Source organism: Schistocerca cancellata, chromosome 4 (genome assembly GCF_023864275.1).
Source record: "Schistocerca cancellata isolate TAMUIC-IGC-003103 chromosome 4, iqSchCanc2.1, whole genome shotgun sequence".
Classification (NCBI taxonomy): domain Eukaryota; kingdom Metazoa; phylum Arthropoda; class Insecta; order Orthoptera; family Acrididae; genus Schistocerca; species Schistocerca cancellata.
Genome location: NC_064629.1, coordinates 11,415,444 through 11,441,666, shown reverse-complemented (window position 1 = coordinate 11,441,666; position 26,223 = coordinate 11,415,444).

The window sequence follows — 26,223 nt, the reverse complement described above, 5'->3', positions numbered from 1 at the left end:
CAGTAGCCCAGACACAAAAATAACGTGTTGAGAAACAGGCAAATCACTTTTACTTCAGGGTAGATCACACCTTGCATTCTTGAGGAAACAGTGTGTAGTCAGGATTGTCAAGTGTCGTGTTAGCAAGTGCATTAATTTTCAGTGAACAATGTTAGTAATTTGTAGCAGCTATTTCGTTCCAGACAGAGCAGTAATTTAGTTCTGTGCATGTTCATAGTCAAACATTGCACTTCATATCACACAGCGTTCATACTGCGTTTCGGTATTGAGTTTTAGTTACATAGTTTTCACTGAGCCCATGATTAACTTCTTTAAGAATTTAAGTAGCTTCGTTTTCTATACTTCAAATTTTGGATATCATGAAATTTGAAGTTATATTTCACGACACTTTTCACATGTGCAACACAGGACCAACCAACAGTCAGTTTTTCTCAGCAATACAATATAATACCTAAAGTTCATATTACATGAGGAGAAAGTTTTCGAAATCAGTGTATTCAGTTTTCCTTTATGTAAAATAGATTTTAGAGAAAGCTTACACATTTCGACCCTTTTCGCATAGGATAGTCCTCTGGCTTTTTCTTTCATTACGTAGTAAGATTGCAACACTGGTTCTCGAAAGCAAATCAGCGCAACGGGCGTATGTACTAAAATTTATGTTTTCTCTTTCATCTACTGTAATCTCAATGTCATATTTGAGTGTGATTTTATGTGAAATAATTTTCCTGTTTTTATAAAAAAAAAATATTGAATATGAAGATCTTTGTTGCGTTGCGATACAGTAATACAAACCGTGTGGAACATTTCAGTGTTACCTAGAGTTTTCGCAGATATTTCTGTCGCGTGAAAGAATTTATTACTTTCTGTTTAATTGCAAACAGAAATTTTGACTGGTAATTCCTTTTTGACATTTCAACATTGTGGCTAGCAAAACATTACAGATATCCAACAGTGAACAAGAAATTTCAGAAGACGAATCGTCAGGTAACAAGTGACCTTAGCCATGCGAAATTTCACAACAACCAGCAGTTACTGAGACACTCAATTCGGGTTTTGCTTCTAATTATTTTAAAGCAACAGTACACGAGCCAATATCAATTACTAAGAATACACACTCAGTGGTTGCAGATCCAGTAAGCATGCCTGAGGAAAGTAGTAATACAAATTTGTTAGAGTTGCTACTGAAAATAGACAAAAAAATTTGAAGGAAACAAAGAACAACTTCAGGAAATAGACGAAATGGATCATATCCTAGAACAAAAACACAAAAGCACAACAAGAGAAGAGTATAGATATCAGAAGTACGAAAAATGAACTTACATCTCACATTCGGAAACTAGAGGAAAAACAGCAAAAACTTTGTGTAGATATGCAACAAGAAGTTGGAGGCGAATTGCAACCTATTTTTACGAGGCTAGACGCCAGGCTAAGCAGCCTTGGAACTGAACAAAATAATCTGAAAACTACGCAACAGAACGACAAGGCAATACCACTGTACGGAGCGCAACAGTCGCTGTCCTCACAGAACGTTACAACTTCCTTAATACCACTCTTGAAACACTTAATGAGCAGGCTGACGAACAGAAAGAACTTAGTACGTTAACAAAGAATGTCGAAGATTTGAGGACAAAGATGGCAGTTTTGTCTACAAATACTGATAATGATTCAGATGTCTCACATCCTGTACCACTTTCGTATAGGCTACAACAGAATATCAGGCACTTAAGACTTTTAAAGAAAGTCAAATTAAAGTCAGTCAGCAATAGAAAAGAGACATACACAACATGCAAGAACAGTTTTCACGTGTCAAACGCAAACTAAATAGTATTGACGACACTAATGAACTCACGCATTCACATACACAGTCCCGATCGGAAACTTGGGATGAAAGCAATAATTTGTAGCGCCTCAGGGAACAATACTTTTCAACAGGACACGATAGTGAGCCGCCCGTCAGGCGTAGTAGACATCATTACGGCTTTCACCGAAGTGCCAATTTCGATTACAAGCATTTTCTCACCATTCGTAAATTCAAAAATTTTCAAAACTATGGCAACGACATTCATCCCCAAGCCTGGTTAGATAATTTTTTTGTTTTCACTGCCATCAAACTGACCTTTAGGCCATAAACTGGAATTCGTGTGGATAGCTCGAAAGCGAACCAGCTGTCAGAATACGGTCTGTAATCAGAAATTGTCAAAGTGAAGCTGATTTTTACCACGCGTATTGGTCGCAAGCTACCCAGAAAATAGTGAAGAATAGTGTAATAATGATGAAAAATTTAGATCAATCCGAATTTTCAAGCCCAGTCAAGTATTTTGAAGAGATGTTAGACAGGAACCAGTATCTCACACATCCGTACAGTCCATCTGAATTGATAAGCATTTGCTTAACAAAACTGCCTTCACATTTGCGTCGCGTAATGTTAGCAGGAAGATGCAAGGATAACCTTGATTCTTTCCAAGGTTTGTTACAAGAGCTGCAACTGCGTTCCGACAACCATATCACTCGAAGAAATGACAACAGACACCGTAACTTGCAACATTAATTTCAACCGTAGGATCACAGAACTGACGAACACTCTCGTAAAACTAATTATCACAGAGACAACTACAGACGTTGAAATAGGCATCTTCCGTATGATTCACTTTGGGAAAACCAAAACAATTACAGTGACTGAAGCCATTCCGTATAGACGATCATGATCACGGTAACTTGCTTTCAACAGATGTACAAAGACAGACGACAGACTGTCCTGCATTACCTTCAAGCAAAATCAAACTTGAAGGTGCTATTTCTGGCAAAAGTGTTGATGTACAGCATCAAAGTCTAGTGGATTTCAGTTGTCAGAGCTATAAATTTGTAATGAATTTCTTAATTGTACCGCTTTTTGTTTACAGAAAAGATACCGGTAATTGACTTTTTAAGTGAACACAGAAATTTAAAATTGTAATGGTGTTGAGGTAACAGTAGCAGCTGCAGAGAAGTCAATTATTCTGAAATTTGGAAAATGGATCTCAAGACAAGATGGGGAAATGAATCGCCTATGCTTTTTGTCAGACCATGCAACACATTTTCCACCTGAATTCTTTTATAATGGTACATGTTGTTTACGTAATTCCTGTGATTACATTGATCAGAAAGTAGATACAAACAGTTTGATTCAAGAGAAAATAGACAAAGTAGACCATTGCACTGATACATATAGGAAGAATCTCTTTGACATTCTGCATCCATACTCAGTTGTTTTTAGTCACCGTGCAGAGAGTATAAACGTTTTTCAGTACCGATTTCAAGTGAAAGATCACATCAAATGTTGTGTTAAGCCATCTATTATTACTGCTTACTACAGAGAACAAGTAAAAACTGAAATTCAGTCTACATCTACATCTACATCTATACTCCGCGAGCCACCTTACGGTGTGTGGCGGAGGGTACTTATTGTACCACTATCTGATCCCCCCTTCCCTGTTCCATTCACGAATTGTGCGTGGGAAGAACGACTGCTTGTAAGTCTCCGTATTTGCTCTAATTTCTCGGATCTTTTCGTTGTGATCATTACGCGAGATATATGTGGGCGGTAGTAATATGTTGCCCATCTCTTCCCGGAATGTGCTCTCTCGTAATTTCGATAATAAACCTCTCCGTATTGCGTAACGCCTTTCTTGAAGTGTCCGCCACTGGAGCTTGTTCAGCATCTCCGTAACGCTCTCGCGCTGACTAAATGTCCCCATGACGAATCGCGCTGCTTTTCGCTGGATCATGTCTATCTCTTCTATTAATCCAACCTGGTAAGGGTCCCATACTGATGAGCAATACTCAAGAATCGGACGAACAAGCGTTTTGTAAGCTACTTCTTTCGTCGATGAGTCACATTTTCTTAGAATTCTTCCTATGAATCTCAACCTGGCGCCTGCTTTTCCCACTATTTGTTTTATGTGATCATTCCACTTCAGATCGCTCCGGATAGTAACTCCTAAGTATTTTACGGTCGTTACCGCTTCCAATGATTTACCACCTATGGCATAATCGTACTGGAATGGATTTCTGCCCCTATGTATGCGCATTATATTACATTTATCTACGTTTAGGGAAAGCTGCCAGCTGTCGCACCATGCATTAATCCTCTGCAGCTCTTCCTGGAGTACGTACGAGTCTTCTGATGTTGCTACTTTCTTGTAGACAACCGTGTCATCTGCAAATAGCCTCACGGAGCTACCGATGTTGTCAACTAAGTCATTTATGTATATTGTAAACAATAAAGGTCCTATCACGCTTCCTTGCGGTACTCCCGAAATTACCTCTACATCTGCAGATTTTGAACCGTTAAGAATGACATGTTGAGTTCTTTCTTCTAGGAAATCCTAAATCCAATCACAAACCTGGTCCGATATTCCGTAAGCTCGTATTTTTTTCATTAAACGTAAGTGCGGAACCGTATCAAATGCCTTCCTGAAGTCCAGGAATACGGCATCAATCTGCTCGCCAGTGTCTACGGCACTGTGAATTTCTTGGGCAAATAGGGCGAGCTGAGTTTCACATGATCTCTGTTTGCGGAATCCATGTTGGTTATGATGAAGGAGATTTGTATTATCTAAGAACGTCATAATACGAGAACACAAAACATGTTCCATTATTCTACAACAGATTGACGTAAGCGAAATAGGCCTATAATTATTCGCATCTGATTTATGACCCTTCTTGAAAATGGGAACGACCTGCGCTTTCTTCCAGTCGCTAGGTACTTTACGTTCTTCCAGCGATCTACGATAAATTGCTGATAGAAAGGGGGCAAGTTCTTTAGCATAATCACTGTAGAATCTTAAGGGTATCTCGTCTGGTCCGGATGCTTTTCCGCTACTAAGTGATAGCAGTTGTTTTTCAATTCCGATATCGTTTATTTCAATATTTTCCATTTTGGCGTCCGTGCGACGGCTGAAGTCAGGGACCGTGTTACGATTTTCCGCAGTGAAACAGTTTCGGAACACTGAATTCAGTATTTCTGCCTTTCTTCGGTCGTCCTCTGTTTCGGTGCCATCGTGGTCAACGAGTGACTGAATAGGGGATTTAGATCCGCTTACCGATTTTACATATGACCAAAACTTTTTAGGGTTCTTGTTTAGATTGTTTGCCAATGTTTTATGTTCGAATTCGTTGAATGCTTCTCTCATTGCTCTCTTTACGCTCTTTTTCGCTTCGTTCAGCTTTTCCTTATCAGCTATGATTCGACTACTCTTAAACCTATGATGAAGCTTTCTTTGTTTCCGTAGTACCTTTCGTACATGATTGTTATACCACGGTGGATCTTTCCCCTCGCTTTGGACCTTAGTCGGTACGAACTTATCTAAGGCGTACTGGACGATGTTTCTGATTTTTTTCCATTTTTGTTCCACATCCTCTTCCTCAGAAATGAACGTTTGATGGTGGTCACTCAGATATTCTGCGATTTGTGCCCTATCACTCTTGTTAAGCAAATATATTTTCCTTCCTTTCTTGGCATTTCTTATTACACTTGTAGTCATTGATGCAACCACTGACTTATGATCACTGATACCCTCTTCTACATTCACGGAGTCGAAAAGTTCCGGTCTATTTGTTGCTATGAGGTCTAAAACGTTAGCTTCACGAGTTGGTTCTCTAACTATCTGCTCGAAGTAATTCTCGGACAAGGCAGTCAGGATAATGCTACAGCGAGGTGCAATAGAACGAGCAGTTATTTCAAACAATAGCCGACTGCACATAGTAGAGAAAAAGGATGGAACGGTGAGACTCGTATTAGATTTAAGACAAATTAACACCAGTATCTTAACTGAGACTTTTCTTATACATTTTCATGCTCATTTCTCACCATTAGCAGATGATGATGTTTCGTCAATAGCTTCTCTTTTTAACTTGACTTCGTATTTGGCACAGAATATCATATAATTCTTTCTATATATAGGTGCCAACGACCTTGCCGTAGTGGTATCACCAGTTCCCGTCAAATCACCTAAGTTAAGCGGTCTGCGGTTTGGCTAGCACTTGGATGGGTCACCGTCCGGGTCCGCCGTGTGCTGTTGACAAGCATGGTGCGCTCAGCCCTTGAGAGACCAACTGAGGAGCTACTTGACTGAGAAGTAGCGGCATCAGTCGCGAAAACTGACAACGGCCAGAAGAGTGGTGTGCTGACCACATGTATCTCCCTATCCGCATCTGATGACGCATAAGGGCTGACGATGACGCAGCAGCCGGTTGGTACCGTTGGGCCTTCAAGGCCTGTTGGGCCGGTGTTTGTTTGGTCTGTAAGTAGATGTTTTCTAATCACACTAATTAGTGTAATTTATCAGTAGTCATGTTTCGTATGTAAGCTTCATCTTACATTTTCGTCAAAAGCTCTTGTACTATATCATAAATTTGCTAGCAGTAGAGTCATTTCTTAAAAAGACAATACTGCATGTGAAGTTCACGTATTTGTAATATAAAAACCACAAATTCAATGAAGTTGGAAGTGATTTAAATACGTTTTGCATACACTTAGAGGAAGTATTAGAACTGAGTGTATCTTCGAGACATCAGCTGGACATATGATGTGTCAGTGGAAAACTCCTTCGCTGAGACTGCTCATGTTTACGATACTACAACTGGACATATGAGTTGTCAGTGAAAAACTACACACATCAGAATAAAGTTTTCCATCACCCCAGTTCCCAGAACTCCTGAAGATAGACGTTGACTGTGGACATTGTATCGCAGACACAGTCACTTTGACTGTTCAGAGATGTCACTAAACTCGCCCAAAGATGTAAACAGCCATGCATGAGCAGCGCCTGTTAAATGTTTCAAATGGCTGTGAGCACTATGGGACTTACCATCCATGGTCATGAGTCCTCTAGAACTTAGAACTACTTAAACCTAACTAACCTAATGACATCACACAACACCCAGTCATCACGAGGCAGAGAAAATCCCTGACCCCACCGGGAATCGAACCCGGGAACCCGGGCGCGGGAAGCGAGAACAATACCGCACGACCACGAGCTGCGGACAGCGTCTATTAGACGGAGGGGGTCTGACAGCCGATCAGTTCCAGTCATTCCACCAGGAAGGAGGTACGCGGCTCGTGTTGTCTGTAGTTCAACCATGACTAAACGGTCAATACCGCGGTTCGATCGTGTCCGCATTGTTACTTTGTGCCAGGAAGGGCTGTCAACAAGGGAAGTGTCCAGGCGTCTCGGAATGAACCAAAGCGATTTTGTTCGGACATGGAGGAGATACAGAGAGACAGGAACTGTCGATGACATGCCTCGCTCAGGCCACCCAAGAGTTACTACTGCAGTGAATTACCGCTACCTACGGATTACGGCTCGGAGGAACCCTGACAGCAACGCCACCATGTTGAATAATGCTTTCCGTGCAGCCACAGGACGTCGTGTTACGACTCAAACTGTGCGCAATGGGCTGCATGATGCGCAACTTCACTCCCGATGTCCATGGCGAGGTCCATCTTTGCAACCACTACACCACGCAGCGCGGTACAGATGGGCCCAACAACATGCCGAATGGGCCGCTCAGGATTGGCATCATATTCTCTTCGACGATTATTATCACATATGCCTTTAACCAGAAAATCGTCGGAGACATGTTTGGAAGCAACCCGGTCAGGCTGAACGCCTTAAACACACTGTCCAGCGAGTGCAGCAAGTTGGAGGTTTCCTGCTGTTTTGGGGTGGAATTATGTGAGGCCGACGTACGCCGCTGGTGGTCATGCAAGGCGCCCTAACGGCTATACGATACGTGAATGTCATCCTCCGACAGATAGTGCAACCACATCGGCAGCATATTGGCGAGGCATTCGTCTTCATGGACGACAATTCGCGCCCCCATTGTGCACATCTTGTCAACGACTTCTTTCAGGATAAGGATGGACCAACAGTGCCTTGAAGAACTTGTGGATAGTATGCCACGACTAATACAGGCATGGATTAATGGAAGAGGACGTGTTACTGGGTACCGGTGTGTACAGCAATCTGGATCACCACCTATGAAGGTCTCGCTGTGTGGTGGTACAACATGCAATGTGTGGTTTTCATGAGCAATAAAAAGGGCGGAAATCATGTTTATGTTGATCTCTATTCCAATTTTCTGTACAGGTTCCGAAACTCCCGGAACCGAAGTGATGCCAAACTATTTTTGATGTGTGTACTTCGTTGAGTCTGTTCATATTTGATACTACATTTACTGCCAATGTTCAGACCATAGTTAGTGATGATCAGTCAGTTGCTTTGCTAGTTGCAGTGATGGCCATTCAGTTGCCTTACTGGCTGCAGCCATAATCATCAGCCTTGCTCACTTGTGGATTGAGGACTTCAGGGTCAGCGACTTCATCGATGGCTGTACTGCAAGAAATGTGTCAATATTGTGCTAACTGCAGTCCATTTCTTAGCCACAAGATTAATGACAAGAGTCATTAACATCAAATTATTGGTGCTAAGTGATGCAACATTTTACCTTCATTTGTATTCACATACTAGCCTCAAGATTAATGATATGAGACATTAAAGCAAATGTTCGATGGTTTTGTGTGATGCAACATTTACCTACAATCTACGGAACTCATCAAGTAGTGTGTGTGCTTCCTCCTAGTGCAAAGACAATCGTCATATGCAAAAGTCAAATCAGAACATTCTTTTGTACATTTTGTAACCTAGATACTAACACTTCTAGTGTTATTTATGATTGTAACTTATTGTACTCACTTACTTGTAATTTTTAAGAAAGTTCAGTCTGCCTGCCTTAACACAGCTAAGACAATCCGTATGAATTTTTTTCTGGGGGCAGAAGATAATATAAGATTCTCATATTTTTCTGCTATTGTAAATAATTCACTTTTACATTACAGCGACAAAAATAAACGAGTGCACTGTAGAAGTAGTGAATAAGATCCTTGACTCTGTGTTTAGTTTTATCTGTGATTGCGTTGTTAATTTGTCGGCTGTGCGCCGCTTAGACATTCTTATTTGCGTCATAATAGCGTGCAGATGGGTTTTCAGTGAATGAGATCTATTATTGTGAATGTGGAAGAAGCTATCTGTAATATGTTATTTTGAAGATGGACATTCATTTAATACTTCCTTGTTACTTATGTTAGCAGAGAAGATTTTAAAGATGTGTTTGTAATGTTTTATACTGAGAGAATTTTGTAATTGTTAGAGTCATCTTATGTTTTGCAGCCTCTTTATCAATGATCAGAGTTTGATTTCTCAAAAACAACTTTCTTTAAGGTAAAATGTACCTCCATGAGTCACAGTACAGTTTTGAATTTTCATCGTGTGTGCACTGCACCTTACGCCACACGCAGCAATATATCGTTTCTGAAAAAAAGTAGATTTTTTAGTTTTTAGCTGCTGAATCTGCTAATTTGTATTTGCTTCAGAGATCTCAGTAATACAGACACAAAAACAACACCCTGAGCAAGCGGTAAGTCACTTTTATTTTACGGCACATCTCACCCTATGTTCTTGAGCAAATAATGTGTAGTGAGCATCATCAGGTGTCGTATAGCAAGTGCATTGATTTCCAGTGAACAGTGTTAGTAATTTTTAACAGTCATTTTCTTTCGAGCAGAGCAGTAGTTTATTTTTGTGGATATTCACTGTCAAACATTGCACTTCATATCACACAACGTTCATAACATGCCTCGGTATTGAGTGATTCTTAGTTATAAAGTTTTCATGGAGCACAGCATTAGTTTCCTTAAGCATTTAATTAATTTCATTTTCTTTTTTCAAATTTGGCAATCCATGAAGTTTGAAGTTATATTTCACGACAGTGTTCACAGGCGCAACACTGGGCCAACCAAAAATCAGTTTTGCTCAGCGATAGAATACGACACCTAAGGTACCTCTTCAGAACGTTTTTGAAACAACTGTATTCAGTTTCCTCTTATGCAGACAAAATTTTATAGGTTGTTTACAGGTGTCGACCCTCTTAGCGTAGGACAGTCCTCTGGTTTTTATGTGATTATGTAGTTAGATATTTCATAGAAAGCTTACAAAGATTCCAGTAACTCTGTTGAACACAAAGCTCCTTTGGCCTAGTCTCACAGATTCAAACGGAGAACGAACTACTACGTAGGAAACTTCAGTCTTAACTCGTGTCGTTAAATAAATTCAACCCAAGAGACAATAAGTCCCCACGTTATAAACACTTTACCACAGTCAACGGCCACCTCAGCCAGTTCAAAACAAGGTGAAGTTTGCGGCAAGATGGCACCGAGTGGTGCAGTAGTTACACATTAAATTAAACGACTGGAGTGCACAAGTTACTGTTGGCGCTCCCTTTGGAATCTTAAATGAAAGGAACACACAAATTTTACATGTTGTAGTAGTAGACCACAATATTATTACACGTGGTTGTGAGACGCATCGGTTGGCTTAACGTGAGTTTTTATCGTGGTATTTCGTGAGGACACGCTGAATCACTTGATGGTACATGCACAACTCTCTTGAAATCGTTCACAATGCGGCGCCCTTTCCTAAGTCACCACTGTTCTTGTTTACTGCAACGTCACGGTGTGTTTCCGATAACGGCCACAGGAGGCCAAATGCAATAATGCCGTGGTCGGGTAATACGGCAATAGGTGGCACCTGATTTCCAAATACCACAAACATAGCACATTTCGTTTACACATAAATTATGCGGCTCCTGAACTCGCATGAGCAGTTTGATTTACCCACGAAAGTAGTATGTTCACTCGCGGTGTTGCAACTAAGCTCCGTTAACATGTAACTCAGCAGGTGGAATCTCACCATTAACTTCCGTTATATAATGATGATGATGATGACTGCCACAAAGATCTCAGCAGGTTTACCTCGGTGAATTACTTTCAAGCCAGGAGCAGAACCTGGATCCGCCACATGGAAATGATCCACACGAGCAATGGAAACGTCACAAAACAACCGTAGAATTTATATGTGGCTGCTAATCGCATGTCCAGCTATAAACTGAAAAAAAAATGACTCTGAGCACTATGCGACTTAACTTCTTAGGTCATCAGTCGCCTAGAACTTAGAACCAATTAAACCTAACTAACCTAAGGACATCACACACATCCATGCCCGAGGCAGGATTCGAACCTGCGACCGCAGCGGTCGATCGGCTCCAGACAGCAGCACCTAGAACCGCACGGCCACTCCGGCAGGCGTATAAACTGAAAAACCCGCCGCTTTCCCAATCTGGCAATAGTCGCTGTGCGTGGGCTATGTTTCCGTGATCGCTGCTGCCTGGACACTCCGTGAACAGTGTATAGTATTTCCAAAGCCCGTCTCGCGTACCGCGCTTGGGCACCTTCTTTTAAAACCGGCGCATGCGGTACTCGCGACCTCATGTGGCGTGCCTAGAAAACTCAAGACACTCCAAGTCAAGCCGCCGACGCTAGAGTGCAAAATATCGATAAATCTTAGTACAGTGGTCAAAGTAAGGTGGAACAATATGCACATCGGACTAAAGCCACTTTTCCACATTCAGCATCGCTTCTGCATTCAATCATTCCGATATCAAACACAGCGCTAATTACATTTAAAACGATGATACTGTTATGTCGGTGTGATAACCTGTGTTTTTCCAAGTATGTTTCAACGTAGACTTGTATGCACTTCAGTGCCGAACGGTGATTGTATAGCACAGAGAGGAGTCTGACAATGAATGGTGGTGAACTTAACGTGTGATTTTTGACATTGTAATCCTACAAAATCAGTCTTCCACTTTGGAAATTATGTTGCTTGAAGAAGTTCACATGAAGAGTTTGCCATTCTTCTGTTATCCTCAACGCGTTTTTGTCCTATTTTGTCGATATTTACTTTCTTTGCGTTAGCAAAGTTCCTCTCTTAGATACGATCATTCAAATGGCTCCAGTGGTAAGCCTCGCTGTTTTGCATGCGAATGGCACATCACACTGTTTCCAGGATGAGCGATTTATATTCTGAGTACATTTTCGTGCGGGTCTGAGAACATTCAAATGTTCAAATGTGTGTGAAATCTTACGGGACTTAACTGCTAAGGTCATCAGTCCCTAAGCTTACACACTACTGAACCTAAATTGTCCTAAGGACAAACACACACCCATGACCGAGGGAGGACTCGAACCTCCGCCGGGACCAGCCGCACAGTCCATGACTGCAGCGCCCTAGACCAATCGGCTAATCCCGCGCGGCTGAGATCAGTCTCTTCCCCATGTACGAACTAGTGGAAAATGCACTAGTAGCACCTTAGCAACGAGTAAGGGAAGCAACCAAGATATATAACATGTCCAGTACAGACATTTGTGGACGATTACTTTGTTGGCACTGAAAGCGTAATGCGTACGCTCTCGTTTAGTCGGAGCGATGTATAGCTTCCTTCCTCTTTATATTTTAATGCAGTTCTCTTTGGGCTGCCCCTCGACTATCTTGAGTCGGAGAATTTTCCTCGTACGGAACGATAATGCGTGTTGCTACGGTACAATCGTCTTATATTACTTGTTCTTAACATCAACGCGAATAATGTGTAGACAATGGAATTTTTACGAGCAATTACTTTTACATATTTCCGCAATATTGAACACTATGAAGCATCGCGATCTGTTCCCTAGAAATGGAATTTGTTGGGTTTCATTAAGATTTTAGCTGATGTACGAAACGAAAACAAACTGTTCAGGAATCTTCAGATATGTATCACCCAACTTTGCGACCGGATTTATTTAGGATAGCGAACTCATTGAGATATATTTGAAAGAACTGCAAAATCCAAAATCCAAATCATGTCTCCCACAAAAGACTTATTCTGAATAAAAGATTGAAATACGACTTTGAGAATGAATACATGTGATCTCGATCCGTTTGGCACATAAAGTGGTGTATTGATGACAAAATCGAAAAACTGAGACTTCCTCTGTTAGTTCAAATTGTTTCCCTCAAATGGTGCGGTATTTTGAATTGGAAACTGCTGTGGCGGGCGAAATAACACTCGTAGCATAGTAGTGTGTCCTTAGATTTCGTTCTGGAGGGGGTCGATTGCATACTATAACCCATACAAAATATTAGACCACTTTATTATATTTTGAAAAGATGTAGTACTAAATTTTGAAACAGTTCATGTCCATAGGAATGTCATGTGTATCTGTTAATGGCTCTGAACACTAACTCATCACTTGACACAGTACAATACAACAGTCTCTTCCCTCAGAGCACAATTGACTATAAAGTTTGCTGCAGTTCTGTCTAGTACAACCCTCGCACCGCTGGCTGTAGCGAGACTGTGCTGTCGTCTTTAGCGATGACTGCAGCCTCTACGCTGACGTAAGTAAACACGCTTCAGCGGTGGCGTATGGAACTCTTGTCTGCACCGAATTTGCTCATTTGTTGCTGCGTTTGGCAGCGACTATGCTTGTTTGTGGTTCCATCGCAGTTTACGAACTTTGCCTTGGGACCTCGTTCTTCGAACAAGAGCACGTTCCTCCGCCTAAACCTCCGTACCGCCGTCGTGTAGTACTGTGTCAAGTGACGACAGACGACAGTGCAGTGGACAAAGAAAAGGGGGGGGGGGGCAGGGTGTGCAGCAGAAGGAGTGGGGAAGGCAGTGAGGGGGGAAGAAAAACAACTCTGAGGAGAGAAAGGAGTCAAAGAGAGGGTAGGCAGGGAAAGGGTGGGAGAGGGAACCCTGGAAAAAGACACAGGGAGGGAGGGGAAAGAGAGGATCAGATTTGATAGGAGGGATAAATGGAGGGAGAGACGGCATCATCTGGGAGGGGGAGTTGACAGAAGCCACCATGGGAAAGGAGATGAAGGGTGTAGAGGTGGAGGGTAGGGGGGGGGGGACACAAAGGTGAAGGTGCAGCAGTGGACACAGTTTGGAGAGGAGAGGAGCAATCAGGGGGGCTTCAGGTCAGCAGGATGTGCAGAGGACTGGAATAAAATGGTTCAAATGGCTCTGAGCACTATGAGACTCAACATCTTAGGTCATAAGTCCCCCAGAACTTAGAACTACTTAAACCTAACTAACCTAAGGACATCACACACACCCATGCCCGAGGCAGGATTCGAACCTGCAACAGTAGCAGCCCCGCGGTTCCGGACTGCAGCGCTAGAACCGCTAGACCACCGCGGCCGGCGGGACTGGAATATGTTCAAGGAAAAGGAGCAGATGGGGGAAATGAATCAGGTCATAGAGGATTTGCCTGGGGCACGGGAGGCATATATATGGAAGGCGAGGCACAGTCCACTCGATTATCTGGAGGGACATATAGCATTTGGAGGGGGGGGGGGAATGGGTGGCTGGATGTCAAGGCAGGACTGGCATAACAGAGGATGGGACAGATTAAGGATTTGTAGGAGTGGAGGATGGTAGAGGGTTCAACCCCCATGTCTGGCCAGGGAGGAGTTTAAGGAGACAGAGGCGATTGTGCATTTGGATTGGATAGATCGGAAATGTTGGATCCAGGTGAGGTGATGGTCAATGGTGAGTCCAAGGAAGGTGAGGGTGGGGGAGAGGCAGACAGGATGGGCACAGATGGTAAGGGAAAAGTCAAGGAGCTCGGAGGAGCAGGTGGTACGACCTACAATGATTGCCTGGGTCTTGGAACGATTTGTTTTGAGGAGCCACTGGTTACACCATGTGGCAAAAAGGTCAAGGTGATTCTGGAGACGGCCTTAGGACCGTTGAAGGGCGGTAGCGAGGGCAAGGAAGGTGGTGTCATCGTCATACTGCAGGAGGTCGACTGAAACGGGGTTGGGGCATATCTGCTGTGTACAAGAGGTAGAGGAGAGGGGAGAGGACAGATCCCCAGGATACAGCTGCAGAGGGGTAGAAGGTGCTGGAATTGGCGTTATGGATGGTAATGTGGGAGCGGCTCTGGGAGAGGAAGGAGGTAATCAGATGTATATAGTTGATAGCTCTGGGCTCTTTTTCATTATTGAACTTCGATTCCCCCCTCCCCCCCCCCCCCCAGTGGAAAGGGGCGGGCTGACAGCCGCTTAATACGACGCTCTGCAGCCGATAGAAGAGTTAAAAACATAATGGAAACATAAAAAGCAATATAAAAAGGTGATAAAACGGAGACTTTGTTAAAAACAGTGAAGTGGCAGTAAGTTGCGGAAGTTAAAATAGAAAAAAAACACAGGGTTGACGATGCTAATGAAGAGACACAGTAAGGACCCAGGAACAGTTAAAAAAGATGGCGACAGTATGGTTTCTGTACACAATGCTGTAAAAAATGGGGCACACAACACTGAACACTCAAACACTGCACCAGAGATGAGAGACAAAGACAACACACCACAGGCTAAGGCACATGGGACGGGGGGGAGAACCCAGACAGATGAGGGGAAAAAAGGGTGGGGAAAGCAAAAAAGTGAGGGCCGCCGATTGAGGGAGAAGACACAGGAAAAAGGGAGGCAGGGCAGAGGCGAGAAGGAGTGGGGCAGTCAGTGGAAAGGAAAGCAAAAGGACTCAGGGGAGAGAAAGTAGTCAAAGAGAGGGTAGACAGGGAAAAAATAGGTTGGAAGAAGGGAGGGAGCCCAGGAAAAGGACAGAGGAGGGGAGGAGGAAGTGAAGATCAGAGTTGATAGGAGGGATAAAGGGAGTGAGAGAGGGCATCATTCAGGAGGGGGAGTTGATGGAAGCCACCTTGGGAAAGGAGATGAAGGGTGCAGAGGAGGCAACTGTTAAGATGCAGCAGTTGGCGGGGGATGGAGAGGAGAGGAGCAACCAGGGTATGAGGGGGATCAAGTCGGTAGAAGGTGTAGCGGATGCGGACATGTTTTAGGAAAAGGAGCAGATGGTGGAAAGGAATCAGGTCATAGAGGATACGCATGGGGGATGGGAGGCAGATACAAAAGGTGAGGTGTAGTGCATGGCACTCGAGGATCTGGAGATACTTATAGAATTTGTGGGGGGGGGGGGGGGTGGACATCCAGGCTGGACTGGCATAAAAGAGGATGAGATGGATTAAGGATTTGTAGGTGTGGAGGATGCTATAGGGGTTCAACCCCAATGTCTTGCCAGAGATGAGTATAAGGAGTTGGAGGCGCCTGTGGGCTTTGAATTGGAAAGACTGGAGATGAGGGATCAAGGTGAGGTGACAGTCAATGGTGATTCCAAGCTAGGTGAGGGTGGGGGAGAGGTAGATAGGACAGGTGCAGATGGTAAGGGAAAAATCAAGGATCCAGAAGGAGCGAGTGGTATGACCCATGATGATTGCTTGCTCTTGGATTATACCACGCAGCAAAAAGGTCAAGGTGATTCTGGAGAAGGCACTGGGATCATTGAAGGGTAGGAGCAAGGGCAAGGAAGGCGGTATCATTGGCATACTGCAGGAGCTGGACTGGAGGAGGGATTGGGGCATATATGCTGTGTACAGGAGGTAGAGGAGAGGGGAGAGGACAGAGCCCTGGGGTACACCTGCAGAGGGGTATAAGGTGCGGGAATCGACATTATGGACGGTAATGTAGGTGGGGTGGTGGGGGAGGAAGGAGGTAATCAGACAAACATAGGTCATAGGAACTGCGTAGATCTGGAGTTTAAACAGGAGGCCGGGGTGCCATACTTGGTTGTAGGCCTTTTTGAGGTCTAGGGTGACAAAAATGGCAGAGCGACAGGAGTTAAGATGGAGGGAGAGGAGATGAATGAGGCATAGGAGTTGGTCATCAGCACAGGAGGGAGGTCGAAAGCCACGTTGGGTGTTGGGGAGAAGCTGGTGTTGGTGGTGGTGGTGATGGATGTGCAGGGTAAGGATGGATTCCAAGAGCTTCCTGAACACCATGGTCAGACAGATAGTGTGATAGGAAGAGGTGTCAGATGGAGGCTTGTTGGGTTTGGAGAACATCAGGATATGGGAGGTTTTCCGCAAGTTGGGGCAGATGCTAGTGGCAAGGTTTACATTTAAGTGGGTTGCAAGAACTGCAAGGAAGGAGGGAGGCCAGTGTTTGTGATGCCGGTGGTTAACGTGTTCGTGGCTGGGAGAGATGTTGCATTTAGTGCGGAGTATGAGGCTCATGTCCTGTGTAGTGACGGGAGTGTTAAGTCCTGATGATTGTGTGTTGCCCAAGTACTGGCAACTAGGAGCAAGGGGAGGAATGGAGGTATCTGTACACTCAATGACATCAGGGAACATGGAATAATCAAATTGTGGGTCACCTGGAATGGAAAAGATATCAGATTGCTGGTACGCAAAGTGGTTGGCCTTACTGAGGTTGTCAGGAAAGGGATGGTCACCAAGGAGGAAAGGGTAATGCAGGGTAGGGTGGTTCCCAGTTAGGCGGTGGAAAGCAGACCAATACTTGCAAGAGTATATTGGAAGCATGGTGTTGAGTTCTGTGCATGTCAGTCGCCAGGTATGGCGTTTCTTCACAGTAAGCATGTTGCAGGTGTCTCGTTGTAAGTGCCGCTGGCAGGTGAGTGTGTCCCGGTCACAAGTGCAGAGGAAAGATTGGTAAAGGTGATGGGATTCACAAAGGAGAAGGATGGCGTGTGGAGGCAGGTCCGGGCAGTGAGGGTGGATGGCTTTGGTAGGGATATGGGTGGAGATGGCGTTAGACAAGGTCTGGTGGAGGACGGCAGCAGTTCAGGAGATTTCATCAGGAGAGTGGAGGGTAGGGTCGTGGCATTCGACCTGGAGTCCCGGTAGGTATCGCAGGTGGTGTGGGAGTATTCATGGACAAGTTTAGGAGAAATGTCAGGGTGAGGAAGGGGGCAGGCATGGCGACCATCTGAGATAGTGGGGAGGATGGGGGCATGGTCACTGCCAATTAGATCAACGACGTCAATGGTGATGCACCCTAGGAGGTTTGTAGAGGCTAGGATCATGTCAACAGTGGTGTTGGATTCGGGTTGGGTGGGTTGGGGAAGGAGAACCAGATATCCCTGGAGGGTGGTGATAAACCAATGCCACCACTGGAGTTTGGCAGGAGCACAGCTGTGGATATTGAGGTCTGCAGCATTGATGTAGCTGGAGAAGGTGTGGTCAATATGGGCCAGGAAATCGTATGGGATGGGGGCAGAAGGGCGGATGTAGAAGGTGGTACATGTGATGGTAATGGTGGGGAAGAAGAGGCTGTGGGTGAGATGCTCAGCAGGATTGTTGCAGAGAGGTTGGGGCTGAACAGGGAGGTGCCTGTGGTGACCGATAGCAACCCCACCATCTGCCAGAGGGTACAGGTTATCAGTGCATTGGAGGGTGTAAGGAGTTGTGAAGGTGGAGATATGGGGTTGAAGAAAGTTTTCATTTAGGGTGAAGACATCCATGTGGTGTCAATGGAGGGTGTGGAGGAAGGGGAGTTTGTGGGTGAGCAGGGAGCAGATATTATGGTAAAGGATGTGGTAACGTTGTTGTACCATGGTAGGGGAGATTTAGACAAGGGTAGTGAGGGGGTGATGTGGGCCTGGTTGTGGGAGTAGGTGGCATAGGTGGTGAGGTGGAAGATGGAACGGGCAGCAAGGGCGATTTGGGAAATAGTGTTGGGGCATTGCAAGGGTGGATGACGTCCTATGCAGTAGGGGGAGGGTGGAGCGAGTTCTTGGGGTGGATGGGATCATCGACGGGGCAGACAGGAACAGTGAGCTGAGGGGTGACAGGAGGGGGTTTCACTTTACATTTCGAGGAGCAGGTAGGATGGGGTTCATTACAGGTATTAGAGGAGGTGGGAGAGGCGAGGTTGGGGCAGTTCTTCAAGAAGTGCAAAGCCTTGCAGTAGGGAGAGGTAGGTGGGCTCTTGCAAATGGCAGTGAAAAGGTTGTCGTACTTTAGGCAGCGTTGGCAGCGGTAGGATCGGAAGGGGGAACGGCAGAGGTCAACTTTATAATGTCAATTGTAGGTTAGGTCTCCATCTGCAAGGAGGTGATCGATGGAGGAGGAGGATTTGGTGAAGAGGTGCATTAGGAAGTCGACCTGGCATCATTAAAGACATTATGGGTTGAGCAGATTTCGATGTCGGATGGGACTTTAGTTCTGCCAACACCTCTGTCACCATGGGGCTAAGCTTCATGATCATAGTGGTGAAGGTCGGTAGGCATCAGGAAGGTTGAGGCTGTCAGTAAGAGGATGGGGTGTGGTAGGGGTTAAGGCTTGCTCATGGGCCAAATTGGATAGATGGGATGTTGGAGAGGAGATTGGTGTGGAAGGAAACATTGGGCGATTTAATGAGGACTGAGTCCTTTTGAGGATTACCAAGGTAGATGGGGGCTTTGGGGAAGTATTTACGGATGGCCAGGTTGAGAGTGCGGGCTTCGAGGAACTGAGGTCAGCATTGGAGAGGACGAAGGTGTGGGTAGAAGAGGTTGTAAGGGTGGGGCCCGGGGTCACGTCCATGAGGGTGGGTGGGTCGTGGGGATCAAGAGTTTTCTATGTGGAGGTGTTTGGGGTGGCGTCAGCTAATGGTGAGGGAAAGTTACAGCCAAAAGCGGCGCAGGAGTGGGGTGGACAGGAGCTGATGAGCTCCATGTGATGGTGGTTGGAGCAGCTGAGGGAGGTGAAAATGAGGGAGGTGGTGGGGTGGGACATGGTGGTGGTGTGCAAGCAACAGGTGAAGACGGTGACGGTGGTGATGGTGATAGTGACGGCGGCAAGGACGAGAAACGGCGGCAGCAGCGAGGACAGTGGCGGCGGCGACGACAAGGGAGCCTTCAGCGAGAGAGGGTGGCAGCCCCTCCGTCAGGAGGCGAAGGTGGTCTGGCGGATCCCTCTGGGCAGCGGCTGGACGGAGATGGCAAAAGAGGGTAGCCCAGGATCCTCGGCCGGCGGCGGCGGTGACTAACAGACAGACAGGCAGGCAGGCAGGCTGTCGTTCGACAACAGCGGCGGCAGCCGACAGATGGACAGACGGAGGACGGTGGCGAGCACCGGGCGGCGGCGACAGCGGACGGACAACAGTGGCCAGCAGGAAGCAAACAAGCAAATGGGCAGGCAGGCGTTTCGAAACCATACATTACATTCTGAGGGTAGTCCAGGCTGTATAATCCGTAGACTTTGAAGGACTGGGCCTGTAACAGCCTGTCCCATACACAGGACTCCTGTAGCACCTCGAATTTCCCACACGAAATGTAGATTTCCCCTTTTATACAAGTTACTTTAGAAGACAGAAGAACTTGGACCATACACATATTTTTGATGCAATTAGGGTTTTTCTCTGTATTATTTAACTGTGTGTGAAAATTAAAGTACTTACACTGTCTTAGTTCTCAAAGTCATGAAGGGGCATTACACGCAGTGTGTCCCCATCGAGGTGTCGTGGTCAGCTGATTAGTTCACGATTTCCCCATTAGGGAGCGACGGAAAGTAACCACCCTCACAGGTTTTTGCCCCATGACGCTGCGTTCCTGTTGGTTCCAGGTGGGAAAAGCCCTTGATCATGCGATCTGGTGTCGCAGATGGTACATAATCCCCATCCCCTCCCCTATCGACCTCAGTTTCATTTACTCAATGCCAGCAGCCAGTTTTATGTCTCAGACTACTTTCGTTTGTTTGCTCTGCTGCTGTTCAGTTTAGTATGATCGTTTTTGGTTTAGGGCTACGATGAAGCACTAAAATTCCAACGACCGCTTCAGCAGTGGTGGCAACAGCAAACGTCTTCGCAAGGACAGCCTGCCATGTAAGTTAATTGATCTATTCATTCAATGTACTTGTGTGCCCTATGATTTTAGTATCCCTGACACCAACTGTTCAGGTCATATAGAGGCATACTTCCATACTACCTAGATTTGAACGGTTTGCTGCTGCAACTTTAGTGTGTGACGAATTTTTATTCCGTAACTGGTATTACAGTACTTATTTTTGTTCTTGTGATTGTAGTATTCATCCCTGAGATGCTGGCTAGTGAACTAAAGAATGCGATTTCCAGTACGATATTCTGTGTGTATGCGTATAACATTTTCAAGAAATAATTACGTTCAGTATCTTACTGACATCGTCGTAGGCAGCGTCAGTGAGCTGGACAGATGGCTTCAAGGTGTGGGTGAAATATCAGAGTGAGTTCCTGTGATAGCGTCTGCTGAGGAAGCTGCAAGGCAGCGCCATTTCGCCCTTTCTCACCAGGAGAAGGAAATACCGGATTGTGTGGGAGAACTGCCAGAAAGCCAAACTGAACTCCTCAATCCTTGGACACAGAATGTAAGAGGTGATTATAAGGCAACCATCGTCGTTACAACAATAATTACTATTCCTGATTGTTGTTATTTGTTTACAGCATAATATTTAAAAAATCTTGAGTGTTATGCTTATTTTTTTCTTTTTTTTCGGTTATTCGTATGTTACAGAGGAATCATAGTCGCCACTAGCACCACAACTGCTAGCTGTGGCACGGGTGCCAAGACCAGTGGTTATGCAGGACGGAATGAAACACAGGACCGAGCTGCATGCACCACTGTGCAAAGCACCGCTCATGGTTGTGTGAGAGGCATACCCTCTGGCGTCCGTGGGTGGTTCAGTCGAAGGAAGAAGAAAAACAACGATCTCCTACCCCCAAGCTGGCGGTGGTGAAGACTCCAGCATGCAGCAGCAGCTGGACTGACTGTAGGAGGATACAAGATGACTTGGACAGGATTTGTGATTGGTGTAAAGAATGGCAGCTAACTCTACATATAGATAAATGTAAATTAATGCAGATGAATAGGAAAGAGAATCCCGTAATGTTTGAATACTCCATTAGTAGTGTAGCGCTTGACACAGTCACGTCGATTAAACATTTGGGCGTAACATTGCAGAGCGATATGAAGTGGGACAAGCATGTAATGGCAGTTGTGGGGAAGGCGGATAGTCGTCTTCGGTTCATTGGTAGAATTTTGAGAACATGTGGTTCATCTGTAAAGGAGACCGCTTATAAAACACTAATACGACCTATTCTTGAGTACTGCTCGAGCGTTTGGGATCCCTATTAGGTCTGATTGAGGAAGGACATAGAAGCAATTCAGAGGCGGGCTGCTAGATTTGTTACTGGTAGGTTTGATCATCACGCGAGTGTTACGGAAATGCTTCAGGAACTCGGGTGGGAGTCTGGAGGAAAGGAGGCGTTCTTTTCGTGAATTGCTACTGAGGAAATTTAGAGAACCAGCATTTGAGGCTGACTGCGCAACAATTTTACTGCCGCCAACTTATATTTCGCGGAAAGACCACAAAGATAAGATTATAGAGATTAGGGCCCGTACAGAGGCATATAGGCAGTCATTTTTCCCTCGTTCTGTTTCGGAGTGGAACAGGGAGAAAAGATGCTAGTTGTGGTACGAGGTACCCTCTGCCACGCACCATTTGGTGGATTGCAGAGTTTATATGTAGATGTAGATGTAGGCACTGTCACCATAATGTGGGTACTCCCACTAGAACTCATCACCATCATCAGCACCTCCTCCTACTCCAGCTCCAACTGTTCTCCCTCCCTGGCAGCGAAAGGTATGTGTGCCTCAATGCACATCCCACACCCCAGTAGGAGCCTCCTTTCCAATATCATCATGCACTGAATAGACGCAGTCTGCAGCTTCATCTGCTAGACATAATATTAATAATGTGTTAATGATAATGAACCTGTCGCTAGTGGTAGTGCTCTCTCCCGTCCTGATAGCGAGGACATCAGATTAGCGGCGTCATGACCACTCTAGAATACTTGGCGATTGCTAGGGCTTTTGAGGGTATACCTCTTTCACCAGACTTGAGAATCCAACCTGGAGGTACTGCAACCCAGTCAGGTTCCTGGAAGGTTGCCTCACAGTGCTGGAGGCAGAGTTCCTCAAAGCCCTAGATGATCCGAGATATAATGCTATTAACTGCAATACATTACTCCACTGTGAGCTGACTTATCCTTCCAAACAGCTGGGTGCCGTGTAGGAGAAAAGTATGTACTACACCTGAGGTGGTAATGGCGTTACACCTCAGAGCACATAAATTGCTGAGTGATATCATGAATCTGCCTTGGGTGCTATACTGGCCCCGTTTTCCGAGATGGAAGTTAGAGGATCAGCTGTAACACTCAGCCAAATACCACACCTCGACATACGTATTCATATCTATGATCCGTTAAAAGGAGGGTTCAGTTATACTGAACTCTAAGAACCAGGAGGCTTTCATTAACGTTCAAACTAAAGAGGACAATGCTTGTTTTGCATGGTAAATCCTAGCTTGCCAGTGAAATTACAATCATAATGATCAACCGCAGTGGACATCCTGATACGGAATAGGCCTTACCATTTTTGGATGCTATAACTTTGACGGTGTTTAGTTCCCCATAAAGATTAAGGACACAGCAAAATTTGAGGCACAAGATCCCAGAATATTGGTTCACTTTTATGACCTGAAGAAGTAGAAATGCGAACCAGATGAAGCTGATGACGATGACGACAATCAGCAATAGAAGCACAACAAGAATACTGTTGTTGAACCACTTCATTTTTCGAAATATACAGGTGAGCATGATCTTCATGTAAACATTTTCCTCTTCTGTGAAGATGATAATCAGCATTAAATATGGATGAAAGACATGTCCCACCTTCCTTCATTTCAGTTGAGTAAACAAAATTGTAAACGGCGTATTTGCATTGGGTGTCTGGATACCTTTGCAGAAGAAAAGTGTTAAAAAAAGCATCTGAAGGACTGTGAATCCAAGGAACTGATACATGTTGTTATGCCCTCAGAAGAAAACAAATTCATTAAATTCAACAATGCTCACCACCAGAAGCTATATCCGTTTGTTGTGTATGCTAACTTTGACTGTATGCCCCTCTACCATCTATTGTGAAGGGAACCCCTTAGCCTCACATATAACATTCATGCAAAAACACGTACTGTGTGTTGAAGTGTACCAATTTGTATGCTCATGATTCAAGTCTTAACCGCTATGAATCTATGATGGGATAATCCTGTGATTTCGTTGATCACTGAGCTTGAAAACCTCTCAAGGGATGGTGAAAGTCTTTACAGCACCAACATCCCCACGACTGTATCGGAGGCGGATAACAAAAATTATACAATAATGTGGTTAACTGTCATATTTGTAGGCTGCCATTAGACAGAAAAGCTGAAACTCCCTGTGGAGATCAATGTCATCTTATGGCGAAGTTCTGTGGTGCAGCTCACAATGCGTGCAATTTGAAGTATCAGTTACCATGACACATACCCGTTTTCCCCCATAATTTAAGTGGGTATGACGATTTCTTTCTAGCTCAACAGTAGGGTGATTTTGGTATGAAGAACGACAGGTCTGAGCCCTGCCTGAGAGTGTAGAGAAATATATTTCTTTCTCGAAACGAATCACGCAAAAATTATTCTCCATTTCCTTGGCTCTTTACGTTTCACGCAAACTTCACTCCAGAAACTTGTAACTCTCTACCTCAGGAGGATATGCACATCATCTGGTCTGCATACCCTGATGAGGAAAAGGTTCAACTTTTGACTAGAAAAGGAGTTTTCCCTTATGAGTATCTGGATAGATAGGCGAAACTCGACAAAACCAGGCTACCTGACATATCTGTATTTACCAGTACTCTCACAGGCGATATCATAACTAGTGCAGATTATGAGCATGCGGTGACTGTCTGGCGGGAACTCAACATTCCCAGTTTGGGTGAATACGCGATACTATATATCGACACCGAAGTGCGCCTCCTTGGAGGTGTTTTTCAAAAGTTCGTGAGTGTATTCATGGCCACGTACTCTCTGCCCCGTCTTTTATTAAATGACACTTGGGTTGTCCTGGAACGCAATGCTCTAGAAAACGATGTGAAGCATCGAACTTTTGACCGATGCTGATACGCTTCTTTTCTTTGAGCGTGGGGTTCGTGGGGGACTTTGCAAAGGTAAATAACTCACATATGGTTGCGGGGTTCAATGCATTCCTGTATTCAGTTTATATTCTATATTTGGACGTGAATAACTTATACGGGCATGCCATGATGTAGCCACTGCCGGTTGGTGGGTTCAAAAGGTGCCCAAAAACGAATTAGAGGAATTAGGTGGAAAAATAATGGATCTTGCTGCTGTTTCTGATGTAGAGTATGTGGTAGAGGCAGATCTAATATACCCTGTTAGCAAGCATGAAATGACAAGCGACTTGCTGTTTTTTCCAGAGCAACAAGTTCTGCGAGGGTGCACTGTCCCTAAACTGACGACTATTGTTGGACACAAGCAGAGGTATATAATTCAATATTGTAATCTACAGCAGTGCCTCAGCTTAGGGATGGAGCTAGGTAGTATCACCTGGGCTATATTCTTCAAGCAGTCCCCCTGGCTGAAAGAGGCTATTGAATTAAATACCGAAAAGAGGACGGACACGACTAATGATGTTGATAAAAATTTTTATAAATTAATGAATAATTTCATCTTCGGTAAAACCATGCAGAATATAAGAAATGAATGTGATATTTTGATTAGGACCGAATGGGAGGAGCGTTATGGCATAAGAAATTGCACTACCAGACCCAATTTTAAGCAGGTCTCTGTTTCCAATGAGAAATTTGTTGCTATAGAAATGTTGAAGGTTTCAGTAGAGTTTACGAAATCTATCTGTTTGGAGATGTGTATACTGGACAGCTCCAACCTCCACATGTACTGGTTGTACTATGAGTTTGCTAAAACTCTTTTTGCGAAACCAAAGTTACTTTATATGGATACAGATAGTTCATCTGTAGGGTGAAGAACTGCGATCCATATGAAGTAATCAGGTATCATAGTAATGAATTCGGCATATCTGAATACCCAGCCCATAATTCTTACGGTATTGGTCCTCAGAAGAAGAAGGTTTCCAATTTAAAGAGGGATGAGGGAAATGGATTGACGATGGTGGAGATTGTGGATCTGGGATCCAAACTCTATGCATATTTTACAATAGATGGTGCCACCCAGAGGTGAGATAAAGGTTTGTGACATGTGGCACCACATACCCTTATCGTCGAAGACTACTTGCAGTGACCATATGGTGGTGTTTGCATTGCTCCAACGAAACCTCCGCATTTAGTATGGCACTAATATTCGATCGCAAGGTCACGAGGTATACACTGTGCTGAAGTCGGATTATCACCCCACGACGACATGAAAGCCGTCTGTGATATCTGGACTGCTACTCTCCCATATTCGCACTATATATACTTGAAACATGAGAGGGAGGTGGGGGGTGGATAGGAGGGGGGTGTCTGACGGTGTTAACGTGACAGAGAGAGTGAGTGAACGGCTGAGTGAGAGATTGTTCCGAATAGTATGGCTCTTTTATCATAGTTTAAATATTGTATGTGTATGAT